Source organism: Heteronotia binoei, chromosome 15 (assembly GCF_032191835.1).
Source record: "Heteronotia binoei isolate CCM8104 ecotype False Entrance Well chromosome 15, APGP_CSIRO_Hbin_v1, whole genome shotgun sequence".
NCBI classification, from domain to species: Eukaryota; Metazoa; Chordata; class Lepidosauria; order Squamata; family Gekkonidae; genus Heteronotia; species Heteronotia binoei.
The window spans coordinates 53386579-53399503 of NC_083237.1; the positions used below are offsets into that span (position 1 = coordinate 53386579).

The following is a 12925-nucleotide window of genomic DNA, read 5'->3' on the forward strand; positions in this document are numbered from 1 at the left end:
AAGCCTGCTGGGTAACCATGGGTCAGCCACAGTTCTCTCAACAGCAGTTCTCTCAGAGCTCTCTCAGGCCAAGCTACCACAGGATGTCTGTTGTGGGGAAAGGAAGGGAAGGCAATTGTAAGCTGCTCTGAGACTACTTCGGGTTGTGAAAAGTGGACTATAATAACCAACTCTTCTTCTTCCAACCTGTTCTGTTAAGGGGGCATCTTAATCAGACACATGAGAGGGCGGGGTCATATGAAGCTGCCTTATACTGAACCATACCCTAATCAGACTGGCGGCAGCTCTCCAAGGTCTCAGGCTGAGGTCTTTCACATCACCTCCTATCTGGTCCTTTCAGCTGGAGATGATACAGAGCAGAGGCGCTTCCACTGAGCCATGGCCCAAAGAGGGGCCCCAAACAGCTCCATGGTAGGTACAAAGTATTCATTACAAGCAACAAAGAAAAGAAAGGAATGAAACATAAGCAGAATTTATTTAGAACGAGATTGCTTAAAACACAGAGGGGTTCATTCATTCCTGTAATCCTCAAACCAACAAGTCTCTGGCATGTATAAAAAGTCAGACTGTGACTGTATCCGAGTGGAGTTGAACTGGGGTAAGTATGTTCAAAGGCAGAATATTTCACCTGAATGGATGAATAAAACAACAAAAGAGAGAATTAGTATTTAAAAGGGAGAAACATAACAGATGGGAAAGAGGTAATGTGCCCAAAATAATTGCTGCTTAATAAAATCCACACACCCCTTTGCTCAACCTCAACCCCAGTTAGGGTTGGGAAACACCTGGAGATTTTGGGGGTGGAGCCTGAGGAAGATGGATATGGGAGAGAGGAGGGACTTCAGTGGGATATAATGCCAAACAGTCCACCTTCCAAAGGGGCCATTTTCTCCAGGTGAACTCTCCCTGTTTCCTGGAGATCAGTTGTAATCCCAGGAGCTCTCCAGCCACCTCATGGATTTTAGCAACCATACAGTCATGCAGAGCGCAAAAAAGCTGCCTTTATTTATTTATTTGTCTGTAGTGTGGCTTTCTGGCCATTTACAGCATGGCAGAATGGCCATTTCCGCACAGGTTATTTGCTCTGAGTTCAGCTGTGTTTGGAAGTAGGGTTGGTGGGTTTTTTCCCCTGCTTCTCCACATTTGTGCACCTCCTGTGGTTTCCTCACATTTCCCCTGATCTCCCTGGTGGTTTCTGCGTGGGGGACAGGCAAGTGTAGCATCACTGTTGCTGCTGTGACTGTCTAGACAACGCAGCATCAGCGAGGTTTCCATATGGAAGACAGGTCCATAATGTCTATTAGCTGATCATTCGTAAGGGGAAACTCTGTGGTCAAGGCTGCAGACACCTGAAACCCAGTGGAGGAAGCAACCACAGGGAAAGGCCGTAGCTCTGGGTCCTGTTGGTTTGTTCTCCAGAGCAGCTGATTGGCTGCTGTGTGAAACAGGATGCTGGACTTGGGTACGCTCGGCAGTTGGCCCAACCTTCTTGTTAGGTAGACGTTGAAAGTCTTTGGCCATTCTGTTTTCATCTTATATAGGTAGAGTTGCCAATTCCCAGGTGGGGGCAGGGGATCCCCCAGTTTGGAGGCCCTCCCCCCACTTCAGGGTCATCAGAAAGCGGGGGGCGGGAAATGTCTGCTGGGAACTCCATTATTCCCTATGGAGATTTATTCCCATAGAAAATAATGGAGAATTGATCCGCGAGTATCTGGGGCTCTGGGAGAGCTGTTTTTTGAGGTAGAGGCACCAAATTTTCAGTACAGCATCTAGTGCCTCTCCCCAAAATATCCCCCAAGTTTCAAAACAATTGGATCAGGGGGTCCAATTCTATGAGCCCCAAAAGAAGGTGCCCCTATCCTTCATTATTTCCTATGGAAGGAAGGCATTGAAAAGGTGACGGCCTTTTCAATGTGATGGCCAGAACTCCCTTTGGAGTTCAATGATGCTTGTCACAACCTTGATCTTGGCTCCACCCCCAATGTCTCCTGGCTCCACCCCCAAAGTCTCCTGGCTCCACCCCCAAAGTCTCCTGGCTCCACCCCCAAAGCCCCCAGATATTTCTTAAATTGGACTTGGCAGCCCTATATATGGGGCCCCTCTTCTCTCTCTTACCTGGGCTTGGAGCTGTAGCAAGTTACTCTTTTTGAAGTGATTCTGTTCACAATCAGTTAAATGTGCCTACCTGAATATGTCATGTAAGATGCGCTTTTATGTTTGTAAGTAAAATTTCTTTCTCTTGTCACCATTGACATCAGATCATCTTTTAAATTTGTTTGAACAGCATTTTCCCCTTAACTGGGAAACATGGAAGATGGGGATGCTACATAAAGCTTCTTTGTTTCCAAGCAGGGGTCATTTTGTAGAAAGAGAGGTGCCGGAGCTCATTAGCACAACTCATTTGCCGATGCCCCACACCCCTGACCTCACCGGAAGGTGTACTAAATTATATCAGCATCTAAAAATGCTTCCTGAATTATAATTGTCAGAATAAAACCTTACTCCCATCCTTTTTTCAATGACTTTCTCCTATGTGGCCACAGTGACACGAGGAAGACTTCCTTCTGCCTGCTTTCTATGTTTTGGTTATTTTCTCCATTTTTTGTGGGGGGGGGGCGGTATTAGAAAGTTTGTCAGATCTTAGATTTCAGTAAAATTCTCACAGGGGGTTTGAACGATGGAGCCCAGAAGCAGGTATTTCTTTTTGGAGGGAGAGGGGAGAAAGGAAAAGCACAATAAAATTTAGTGGTTCCAGAGCTCTACTCTGGTGAGCTCCTGCCCAAAATGAGCCCTGTTTCCGGAAATGTTTCCTTTAACATTTAACCCAATAGATTTGGCCCCCAGAGTGACTAGTCAACTGGTGTGTGAAACAGGATGCTGGGCTAGATGGACCACAGGTCTGTTCCAGTAGGGCTCTTCCCGGGGCTTTTTTTGTAGCAGGAACTCCTTTGCATATTAGGCCACACACACCCTGATGTAGCCAATCCTCTAAGAGCTTACAGGGCTCTTAGGACAGGGCCTATTGTAGGCTCCAGGAGGACTACATCAGGGGTGTGTGCCCTAATATGCAAAGGAGTTTCTGCTACAAAAATAGCCCTGGCTCTTCCTATGTTCATGGAAGATTTCCCCATGTTCTCCTGTGCCTCCCTTTTGGAGAAAAGTGGTTCACCCCATTGAATTTACCAGCTAGTACTCCAGAAGTGTGGGAATGGTGCTCACCTGCCCTCCTGAGAAAGAGGCTTATCTACTTGTCCGTGCTGGGCTCCAGCGTCACCAGAGCTTGCTTTTCCAGTGTTTCCTGGATCCTCATGTCACGTTCCATCAAGGGCAAGGCGAAGGCAGGAGCTGTTCGGTCCACGTGGATGCCCTTGTTGCTGAAGTAGGATTGTAGGGCTGCAAGAAACTGCAAGGGAAGAGCCAGAGGTGGCCAAACTGTGGCTCGGGAGCCACATGTAGCTCTTTCAGACATGTTGTGTGGCTCTTGCCCACGATGCCCTGTTGGCCAGCTTGGAGAAGGCGTTTATCGCTTTAAATCACTTCTCCAAGCCAAGCCAGCTGACAGCTTGGAGAACACATTTACAGTTAAAGTTGCTTTCTTTCCACCTCTCCCTCCTCCATCCTACCATCTATTTTACTTCAGTTTGGTGTAGTGGTTAAGTGTGCGGACTCATATCTGGGAGAACCGGGTTTGATTCCCCACTTCTCCACTTGCACCTGCTAGCATGGCCTTGGGTCAGCCATAGCTCTGGCAGAGGTTGTCCTTGAAAGGGCAGCTGCTGTGAGAGCCCTCTCCAGCCCCACCCACCTCACAGGGTGCCTGTTGTGGGGGAGGAAGGTAAAGGAGATTGTGAGCTGCTCTGAGACTCTTCGGAGTGGAGGGCGGGATATAAATCCAATATCATCTTCTTCTTCTTCATTCCTCCTTTCCCCCTATAATTATTATTATTATTATTATTATTATTATTATTATTATTATTATTATTATTATTATTATTATTATTATTATTTTATAATATTTATAATATTATTTTATAATATTTATAATATTTTATTTATAATATTTATAATAATAATAATTATTATTATTTATATCCCGCCCTCCCCGCCAAGGCAGGCTCAGGGCGGCTCACAAACATGGAAAGTGCCATGAATTACAGTAAATACATTATACGATAAAATACAATAAAATACATTACATAAATAGATTAATTCATTAAAACCACAACAGATAAGGTGCTATAATACAAAACGATGTATATCGGATGGCCTTTCTTCCTTGCAGCTCTCAAGCACCTGATCTTCATGTCTTACGGCTTTCAAACGTCTGATGTTTATTCTATGTGGCTCTTACGTTAAGCAAATTTGGCCACCCCTGTCTTAGACTTTCCTCAATTTGTAGTTGGAGAAGGATAAGATTGCCAGATCCAGGTTGGGAAACTCCTGTAGATTTGGGAGTGGAGCCCGGGGAGGACAGGGACCTCAGCAAGCGCAATGCCATAGAGTCCACCCTCCAAAGCATCCATTTTCTCCAGTGGAACTGACCTCTGTAGTCTGGAGATGAGCTGTAATTCTGGGGGAACTCAAGGTCCCATCCTGGTGGCTGGCATCCCTATGACTGTTACTGGAATTGTGAGCCCCTTGGGTACAGAAATGCATTTGGAAAAAACTGCTGTAAGTTGGTCTGAGCCAAAGTGTTTTAATGGCTGGATGCCGGCTTTTAAGTCACACATCATTCTTTTTTGGGCTGTGTGTATTGTTCCAGGCAGTGGGCTGAAGTAGAGTTCTGCAGGAGCTGAAAGCTTATACTCCAGGTGCCAATGGGGCGACTGGCTGTGGGCTCAGAAATTTGCTTCCACTTTGGAAGTGGTAGTTTTTTGATCCAGCCTGCAGAGGCCAGAGGACGGGGTGAGTACAGGAGGGGGACGGGCAGCAGATATTTGTGTGTGGAAGGATTTTTTGGGTCAATTTCAGAGCTGTCTCTGAGTCAGCCCAAAGTGCCAGTCTGTAATCACCCTTAGACTACATTTTATAGTAACTCAGGCTTTCGTCTAGAAATGACAGCTGAGGCTAGACAAGCAAACAATACGGCTTCTCGAGGCATCCAGAGGCTGAAACCGTAATGAAGCCGTCTTATTGGATAGATGCTGAAGAGCTCTCAAAGAGATCAGAAGTTTTAGAGAGGGCGAGGGGAGAGGGGGCACACTGTGGGAGACCTGCTAAGGTCAGATTAGAAAGCCCTTGACTTTTAACAAGAGTATTTCATGCGAGATCAAAAGGGGGCTAACAAAAAGGGGAAGAAGAATTGAGGGAGGTATGGGGGAAAAGATACTGTTTTCAAGCCAGCAGCCAGAGGACAATGTTTGCCGTGGACATGAAAGCTTTGCGAACACACTTTGAAACCACTCAGCCAGGATGCAGCAGGTGGTGGTATCTGTGGTCCAGGAGCTCCTCAGCCTTCTCAAGAGCAGATGCTCAAACCTCCATTCAGCCTGGCACTGTGTGGACTCGCCAACCTGAATGGGGATCATCACCCACAGATCCTTGTTTGCCGTCTGAGATTGTGGGGGGTGGGGGCAGGACATAAACCACCCAGGGGCTCAGCTGAGTGGATTGTTGTTCAGCTAATGATGATGATATTGGATTTATATCCTGCCCTCCACTCCGAATCTCAGAGTGGCTCACAATCCCCTTTACCTTTTTCCACCACAACAGACACCCTATGAGGTGGGTGGGGCTGAGAGGACTCTCACAGCAGCTGCCCTTTCAAGGACAACCTCTGCCAGAGCTATGGCTGACCCAAGGCCATTCCAGCAGGTGCAAGTGGAGGAGTGGGGAATCAAACCCGGTTCTCCCAGACAAGAGTCCACGCACTTAACCACTACACCAAACTGGCTAAGCAGGGCTGCCAGCTTCCACCACTATGATGCCATAGTTTGGTACATGCCATTACTATCTGGGGTTCACTGAGGAAGAAGTCATCGGAACGAGGGATTATCTAGAATCCTCGTGTGGACTAGGACTTCATACTGGACTTCTCATGGACTTGATGGTTTCCATTTGAGAACAAATGAGTGTGAACTTATAATGGACTTTGTGAATTCATTTCTTTGTTTATTGGACTCTATGTACTCTGGCTGTTGCTGTAATGCTCCATGTTAAGAGTCAATAATATTGTGTAAAAATACAATAAGATTTTGTCATCATTGACATTTTTGAAAATTGTTCTTTATTTGTGTGCTATTACAGCTAAACAGTGCGTTAGTTTTATTTTGGTCTTTCATGCTGTAATCCTTAAATATTTTTCAGCCTCCAGGTGGGATCTGGGATCCCCTGGAATTACAGCTCATTTACAGACTACACACTGGAGAAAACTGATACTTTGGAATTATACCCTCCTTGCATTGAAGGGCTGTCATCTAGAGGATGGTGCGGAATTGTTTTCTGTGGCCCCAGAAGGTTGGACCAGAACCAACGGGTTGAAATTAAATTGAAGAGTTTCCAACTCAACATTAGGAAGAACTTCCTGACCGTTAGAGTGGTTCCTCCGTGGAACAGGCTTTCTCCGGAGGTGGTGGGCTCTCCTTCCTTGGAGGTTTTTAAACAGAGGCTCGATGGCCATCTGACAGCAATGCTGATCCTGTGCATTTAGGGGGAGGTATTGTGAGTTTCCTGTATTGTGCAGGGGGTTGGACTAGATGACCCTGGAGGTCCCTTCCAACTCTATGATTCCATATCCTGCTGAGGTACCTTCCCTCTCCAGGCTGCGTCCTCAAATCTCCAGGAATTTCTTAACCTGGACATGGCAACCCTACCCTACCCCATGCCAGTAGCCAAGGGGAGCCTGCCAGCCTTGCAGCTGAGAGATTCACAAGTGTTAACTGGTAGTTTAATTAGGGTTGCCAATCTCCAGGTGGTGGCTGGAGATCTCCCGCTATTACAAATGATCTCCAAGTGACATAGATGAGTTCACCTGGAGAAAATGAATGCTTTGGAAGGTGGCCTCTGGCATAATACCGCATTGAAATACCACCTCTCCCAAAACCCCACCCTCCTCAGGGTCCACCACCCCCCCCCGCCCCAAGATCTAGGAATTCCCCAGTCCAGAGCTGGCAACCATAATTTAATCAACACAATTTTAGTTTATTAATCGATAGGGCTAATTTTTTTAATCAGTGAGCATGTAAGCGAACTATATTCTTGTTCTTTAAAGATGGCCTGCTCTCCCAAACTATGATGCAGCTTTTATTTATTCAATTGTGAACAAGAGGCATGATGTGTGTTATTAAGGAGAAGAAGACTGTAGATTTATACCCCGCCCTTCTTTCTGAATCAGAGTCTTAGAGTGGCTCACAATCTCCTTTATCTTCTTCCCCCACAACAGACACCCTGTGCAGTAGGTGGGGCTGAGAGAGCTCTCACAGAAGCTGCCCTTTCAAGGACAACTTCTGCGAGAGCTATGGCTGACCCAAGGCCATTCCAGCAGCTGCAAGGGGAGGAGTGGGGAGTCATACTCGGTTCTCCCAGATAAGAGTCCGCACACTTAATCACTATACCCAACTGGCTCTGTCCTAATTCAGAGGTGCCCTTCTTATTACCTCTTGACATACCTCCAAGGCCAACAAAACTTTGGCGCTGAAAACAGGTCCCAACTGGCCCAAACACTGCCTCCCACTTCATTTGAACCTCTTACCAGCTCTCTGTTCTGCAGCTGGTCCAGAGCTTTCCATGGTTCATTCTGTGTGGATCTTCTAATTACCCAGCCCAAAGCGTGGAGACACAAGAGACTGAGGAAAGCGAGTCGCAGAAAGTGGTACATGGCTGTCGAAATAGTCGCCTAGGGGAGGGAGTAACTGGAGAAGAGGACAGCAAAGTCACAAAAAAAGAGGCAATTTTGAAAGGAGATAATGTCACCCATTCAGAATTGGAATCTACCCCCCCCACACACACACACATACTCATAATCACAATTAGGATTGTGGTGCCCTGATCTGGATAGGCCAGACAAGCCCAATCTCGTCAGATCTTGGAAGCTAAGCAGGGTCGACTCTGGCAAGTACTTGGATGGGAGAACCTCCATGGAATACCAGAGCTGGAAGGCAGGGGCAGGCTTTATTCAGACTGATACATACCGATGTTACACCGACCCTGATAAGGGATTTTACTTTTAGGACCTAAATTACATATTTGTAATATTACTATTTGCTGTATATGTAACTGCTACTGACATACATTCATGGCCTTCCAAAAAATTGTGACATTCATTTCCAGATTGAACATTCCATTTAAGGTCCTATATTAATGGATTGTTCATTGTTTATTGATTTACAAGTGTAACAGGGACTTTGTTGTATGTTGAAATTTTGGGGTTGCCAAGTTTGTGCTGGAAAATACCTGGAGACTTTGGGGGTGGAGCCAGGAGAGGGCGGGGTTTGGGGAGGGGAGGGGCCTCAGCATGGTACAATGTCACAGAAGTCCGCCCTTGCAAGCAGCCATTTTCTCCAGGGGAGCTGATCTCTGCCGGCTGGAGATCAGTTATAAAAGTGAAAGATCTCCAGGCCCCACCTGGAGGCTGGCAACTCTATTTTTGACCTCTGAAGAAGACCTCTACGGGCTGAAATACCTCGGGTCATATATAGTCCATTCATGCGCATTTGTCACTTTGATTATTTTACAAGGCTTAATTTGGGCCCCTACAAAGTTTTAATATATCCCAGTAGACAGCCGTGTTGGTCTGAAGCAATAGAACAAAGCAGTAGACAAGTGCACCTTTAAGACCAACTAAGTTTTATTCAGAATGTAAGTTTTCGTATGCTCTTAAGCAGACTTCATGATGAAGTCTGCTTAAGAGCATACGAAAGCTTACATTCTGAATAAAACTTAGTTGGTCTTAAAGGTGTACTTGCCTACCGCTTTGTTCTAAAGTTTTAATATGTTTTTGTAATAAACATGTATACTTTTGTCAATAACGTATGAACATATGAAGCTGCCTTATACTGAATCAGACCCTCGGTCCATCAAAGTCAGTATTGTCCACTCAGACTGGCAGCGGCTTTTAACTTTTGGCCCCTTACTAGTATTCTAAACTTCCTTTGGAGGTTTTTATTGAGAGCCAGTTTGGTCTAGTGGTTAAGTGCGTGGGCTCTTATCTGGGAGAACTGGGTTTGATTCCCCACTCCTCCACTTGCATCTGCTGGAATGGCCTTGGGTCAGCCATAGCTCTGGCAGAGGTTGTCCTTGAAAGGCAGCTGCTGTGAGAGCTCTCTCAGCCCCACCTACTGCACAGGGTGTCTGTTGTGGGGGGAGAAGATATAGGAGATTGTAAGCTGCTCTGAATCTCTGAAGGGCGGGGTATAAATCTGCAATTTTTCTTCTTCTTCTTCTTCTTCTTCTTCTTCTTCTTCTTCTTCAGCCACCTCCCTGAGTATCCCCCAGTAGGGGTCAGTCACCAGAGGTCGCCATGACTTCCAGGCGCAAATACACACAAACACACACACATGTACACAACAACAGCAGCAACAACAACATTTTAAAACCAAAAACCAATTATGATCGTGGCAAGGGGGGATAGTGGACCAAACGTTCATGTGTGCCAAAACTGAGCTCTCAGCATTGCCAGCTGCCTGGAGGGGAAACAATGGGATGTATGATCAAGTCACAGCCAAATTATGGCAACCCCAAGTGATGAAGCAGAGGTGATTGATTGGCCATAGCCTTTCTCTGCAGAGAACCTTACTTGATGGTTGGTTTACTCTTCTAGGCAGTGACTTTGCTTAGCTTCCAGGATCTGATGAGATCAGGTTACACCATGCCACCTTCCCGCCCAGGATGTTATTTACCTGGTGACATTTACCACCAAGCCATGAAAAACTTCAGCTGCCCCTTTCTACACATTAAGCCTCTATTACAGGGACAGGACATTTCCCCACTCTAAACCTGTTAGAATTCCAGATCCTGATCAACTTGACAGCCAGTTTGGTGTCATGGTTAAGTGCATGGACCCTTTTCTGGAAAAACGTGGTTTGATTCCCCACTCCTCAACATGCACCTGTTGATGTGACCTTGATTCAGTCACAAGTTCTCACAGAGCTGTTCCTCTCAAGAGCAGTTCTTGAGAAAGCTTTTTCAGCCCCACCTACCTCACACAGGGTGTCTGTTGTGTGGGGAGGGGAAGGGAAAGGAGATTGTAAACTGCTCTGAAATTCCTTCCAGTCGTGAAGGGCAGGGTATAAATCCAATCTCTACTTCTTCTATTGAAGGTACCTAGTAAACAATATTGATTCTGGGCATGTCCAGAGTGTCTTATTTTCAGCACTGAGGAAAAGCAGCCCTCTCTCCCACGCTGAGAATGGGGGGGGGGGGGGAGACTTTTAGCTCTTTCAGGCAGATTTGGCCCAGAACAGATCTGTTTGGATACTAAACCCTGTTTGGGGTGGGATCTACGCCCCAGAACCTATTATTAAGGCCAGGGCTTAGAACAGGGACCTGTAATGGTGTAAGATGATGTGGCATTCAGGAGGGAGTGTTGGATTAGGACACTCAAGTTCAAATCCATTCATGAAGCTGACTGGGCGACTGAGGGCCAGTTGTGCCATTTCAGCCTAACCTACATCGCAGGGTTGTTGTGAGGGTAAAATAGGAGGAACTGCACATGTCGTGCTGAGCACCTTTGGATAAAATATGCACAAGGTGTACTTTTTCAGCCACTTAGTAATGGCATGGCATGGTTATTGACAGGTATGAACTTAGGGGTGCTAGCCTTCAGGTGAGATTGGGGGAACTGCAGTTGATCTCCAGATGACAAATATAACTTCCCCTGGAGAAAATGGCTGCTTTTGAGGGTGGACTTTGTGGCACTGTATCCCAGTGTCCTCCCTTGCCTCCACCCCCAAGTCTCCAGGAGTTTCCCAACCTGGAGCTGGCAACTCTTTTGGAACTTCAGCGCCTACCTTTTTAGAAATGAAGTATTGCTCTCTTAACTCTACTTCTCTGGTTCACTTTAATTATGAGGAGAGAGAAGCCTCAAGTAAACCCAGACTTGGGGTGCGTTCACGTGGCAACTTGTTGCAAGTGGATTTTGCTATTCTTACACTGTAAAAATCCAGTTGCGCAGTGCCCTGTTTAGTATGTGTGAACGCACCATTGCTTGCCAGCATTCAACCGGAGTCATTTTTAAACAGTCACAGTGATGACTGTCGCTGGTTTCCTTTTAATTTTGAATCCTGCCAGTTACACTCCAAAGCAGTCAAGTTTCTTTTGCCAAAGTCAGTTCTTACTCACCTGTTTGCTTAGAAAGCGGTCATCGCTAGAAGGGTTACCAAAGCATTCAGAGATTGTATTTGGAGATCACCCATTCCGAACAGCTGCAAGCAAGCTCGGAGGGGTGAGGATTTTCCTCTGCCTCCCCTCCCCAATTCATTCCACCCTCACAATATATTTGACAGTTTTTTACTAGCCACTGGGACACCTGTTGTGTCAGTTAGCAATCTTCATTTAAGGAATCGTTGCCAAAAAAAAAAAAAAAAAGTACCTTACCTCTCCCAGTCTGTGTTTTCAGGATGCAAAGTCTGCGGCGCATGGAGTAGACACGTTGTCTCCCCCTCTTTATGTAGCTCTGAAGCTGAAGGGAGGGGAGCAAGCGAGTCAAGGAGTCCCCACCCCTCTCCTGGCACACACACACACATATGCAGAGAAGGTGTGGTGGGGGCAGGTAGCATTCGCCAAAAGAGATGCACCAGTTTTGACAAAGGGAACACAGTTCCTGCCTTTGGAACCCCTTCCCCGACAGTCTCCCTTTCTCCAATCTGTAGTCTGTTAGACTATTCCACAGTTTTTACAAAGCCTTCCTCCACTCCACCCCCCCACCAATGCTGGGCTAAGCAGTAAAAATGGTTGGGGGTGGGAACCAGGAAAATAAACACAGATTGAAATCATATGCAAGAGAAGTGCCTTGAAATGCTCTTGTGCACTCAGTTTGACCAGGGGTAGTCAAACTTGCTTAAAAGCCACATAGAATAAATGCCAGATGTTCGAGAGCCACAATATATGATCGTCAGATGTGGAAGGAAGATGAGGAGGGGGAAGTGGAAAGAAAGCAACTTTAATTTTAAATGCATTCTTCAAGCTGCTGGTTGGCTTGGCTTGGCTTGGAGAAGTGATTTAAAGAGAGAAATGCCTTCTCCAAGCCAGCCGACGGGGCAGTGGGGGCTTCAAGAGCCACATAAGATGTGTGAAAGAGCCACGTGTGGCTCCTGAGCCACAGTTTAGCCACCTCTGGTTTAACTGCTTCTCCACACTGGCTCTTAAAGCTACCCAGCATTTCTTTGACCCCCCACCCCACCCCCACAAGCTGGCTGCTCCTTCTGTGGCTCAACTTCTCTCATGTTTATTTCAAATATTAAGAAGTACACATATGCCCCATCCGCTACCCATAAAGATCTGCAAAGTAGAACTATAAAATTTTAAAGCAATCAAATTATTGAGATGAAGGGATAAAAACAGCAGCCAAACAGAAAAAGAATGCAGTCAAACAATTCCAAGCTGATTGAGATTCTGAAGATCGCAAAAGATTTAAACTTTTGTTTATTTACCTTATTAATATCCTGCCTTTCATCCTAGTTGGACCCACAGCCATTTATAGCACTCTCCTTCCCTCTGTTTTAGTTCCACAACAACCCCGTGAGGGAGGTTAGGCTGAGAATGTGTGACTGGCCCTGGGTCACCTAGCGAGCTTCCATGGCAGAGTGAGGATTCGAACCTGGGTCTCCCAGATTCTAGTCTGACGCTTTAGCCACTATACCAGGAAAAGCCTATGAAAAATCCTAGGATAAAAAACAGGAGACATTAACTCATCTCCACCAGAAAGACGGAGGGAGGTTATGCTGAGAATGTGTGACTGGCCCTGGGTCACCTAGTGAGCTTCCATGGC

The 12925-nt window shown here is 46.2% G+C and overlaps 1 long non-coding RNA gene across 2 annotated transcripts; it reads right to left on the reverse strand.

Annotated features, from left to right (window-relative positions):
- Nucleotides 1-456: 456 nt before the first annotated feature.
- Nucleotides 457-11858, reverse strand: LOC132584039 (uncharacterized). 2 transcript variants are annotated; one of them, XR_009556233.1, is made up of 4 exons: nucleotides 11533-11858; nucleotides 7691-7850; nucleotides 3220-3403; nucleotides 457-628 (listed from the first exon to the last, which is right to left on the reverse strand). It is a non-coding gene; the product is annotated as an uncharacterized LOC132584039 (long non-coding RNA). The 2 variants fall into 2 exon arrangements; XR_009556232.1 differs by lacking the exon at nucleotides 11533-11858 and adding an exon at nucleotides 11278-11425.
- Nucleotides 11859-12925: the final 1067 nt, after the last annotated feature.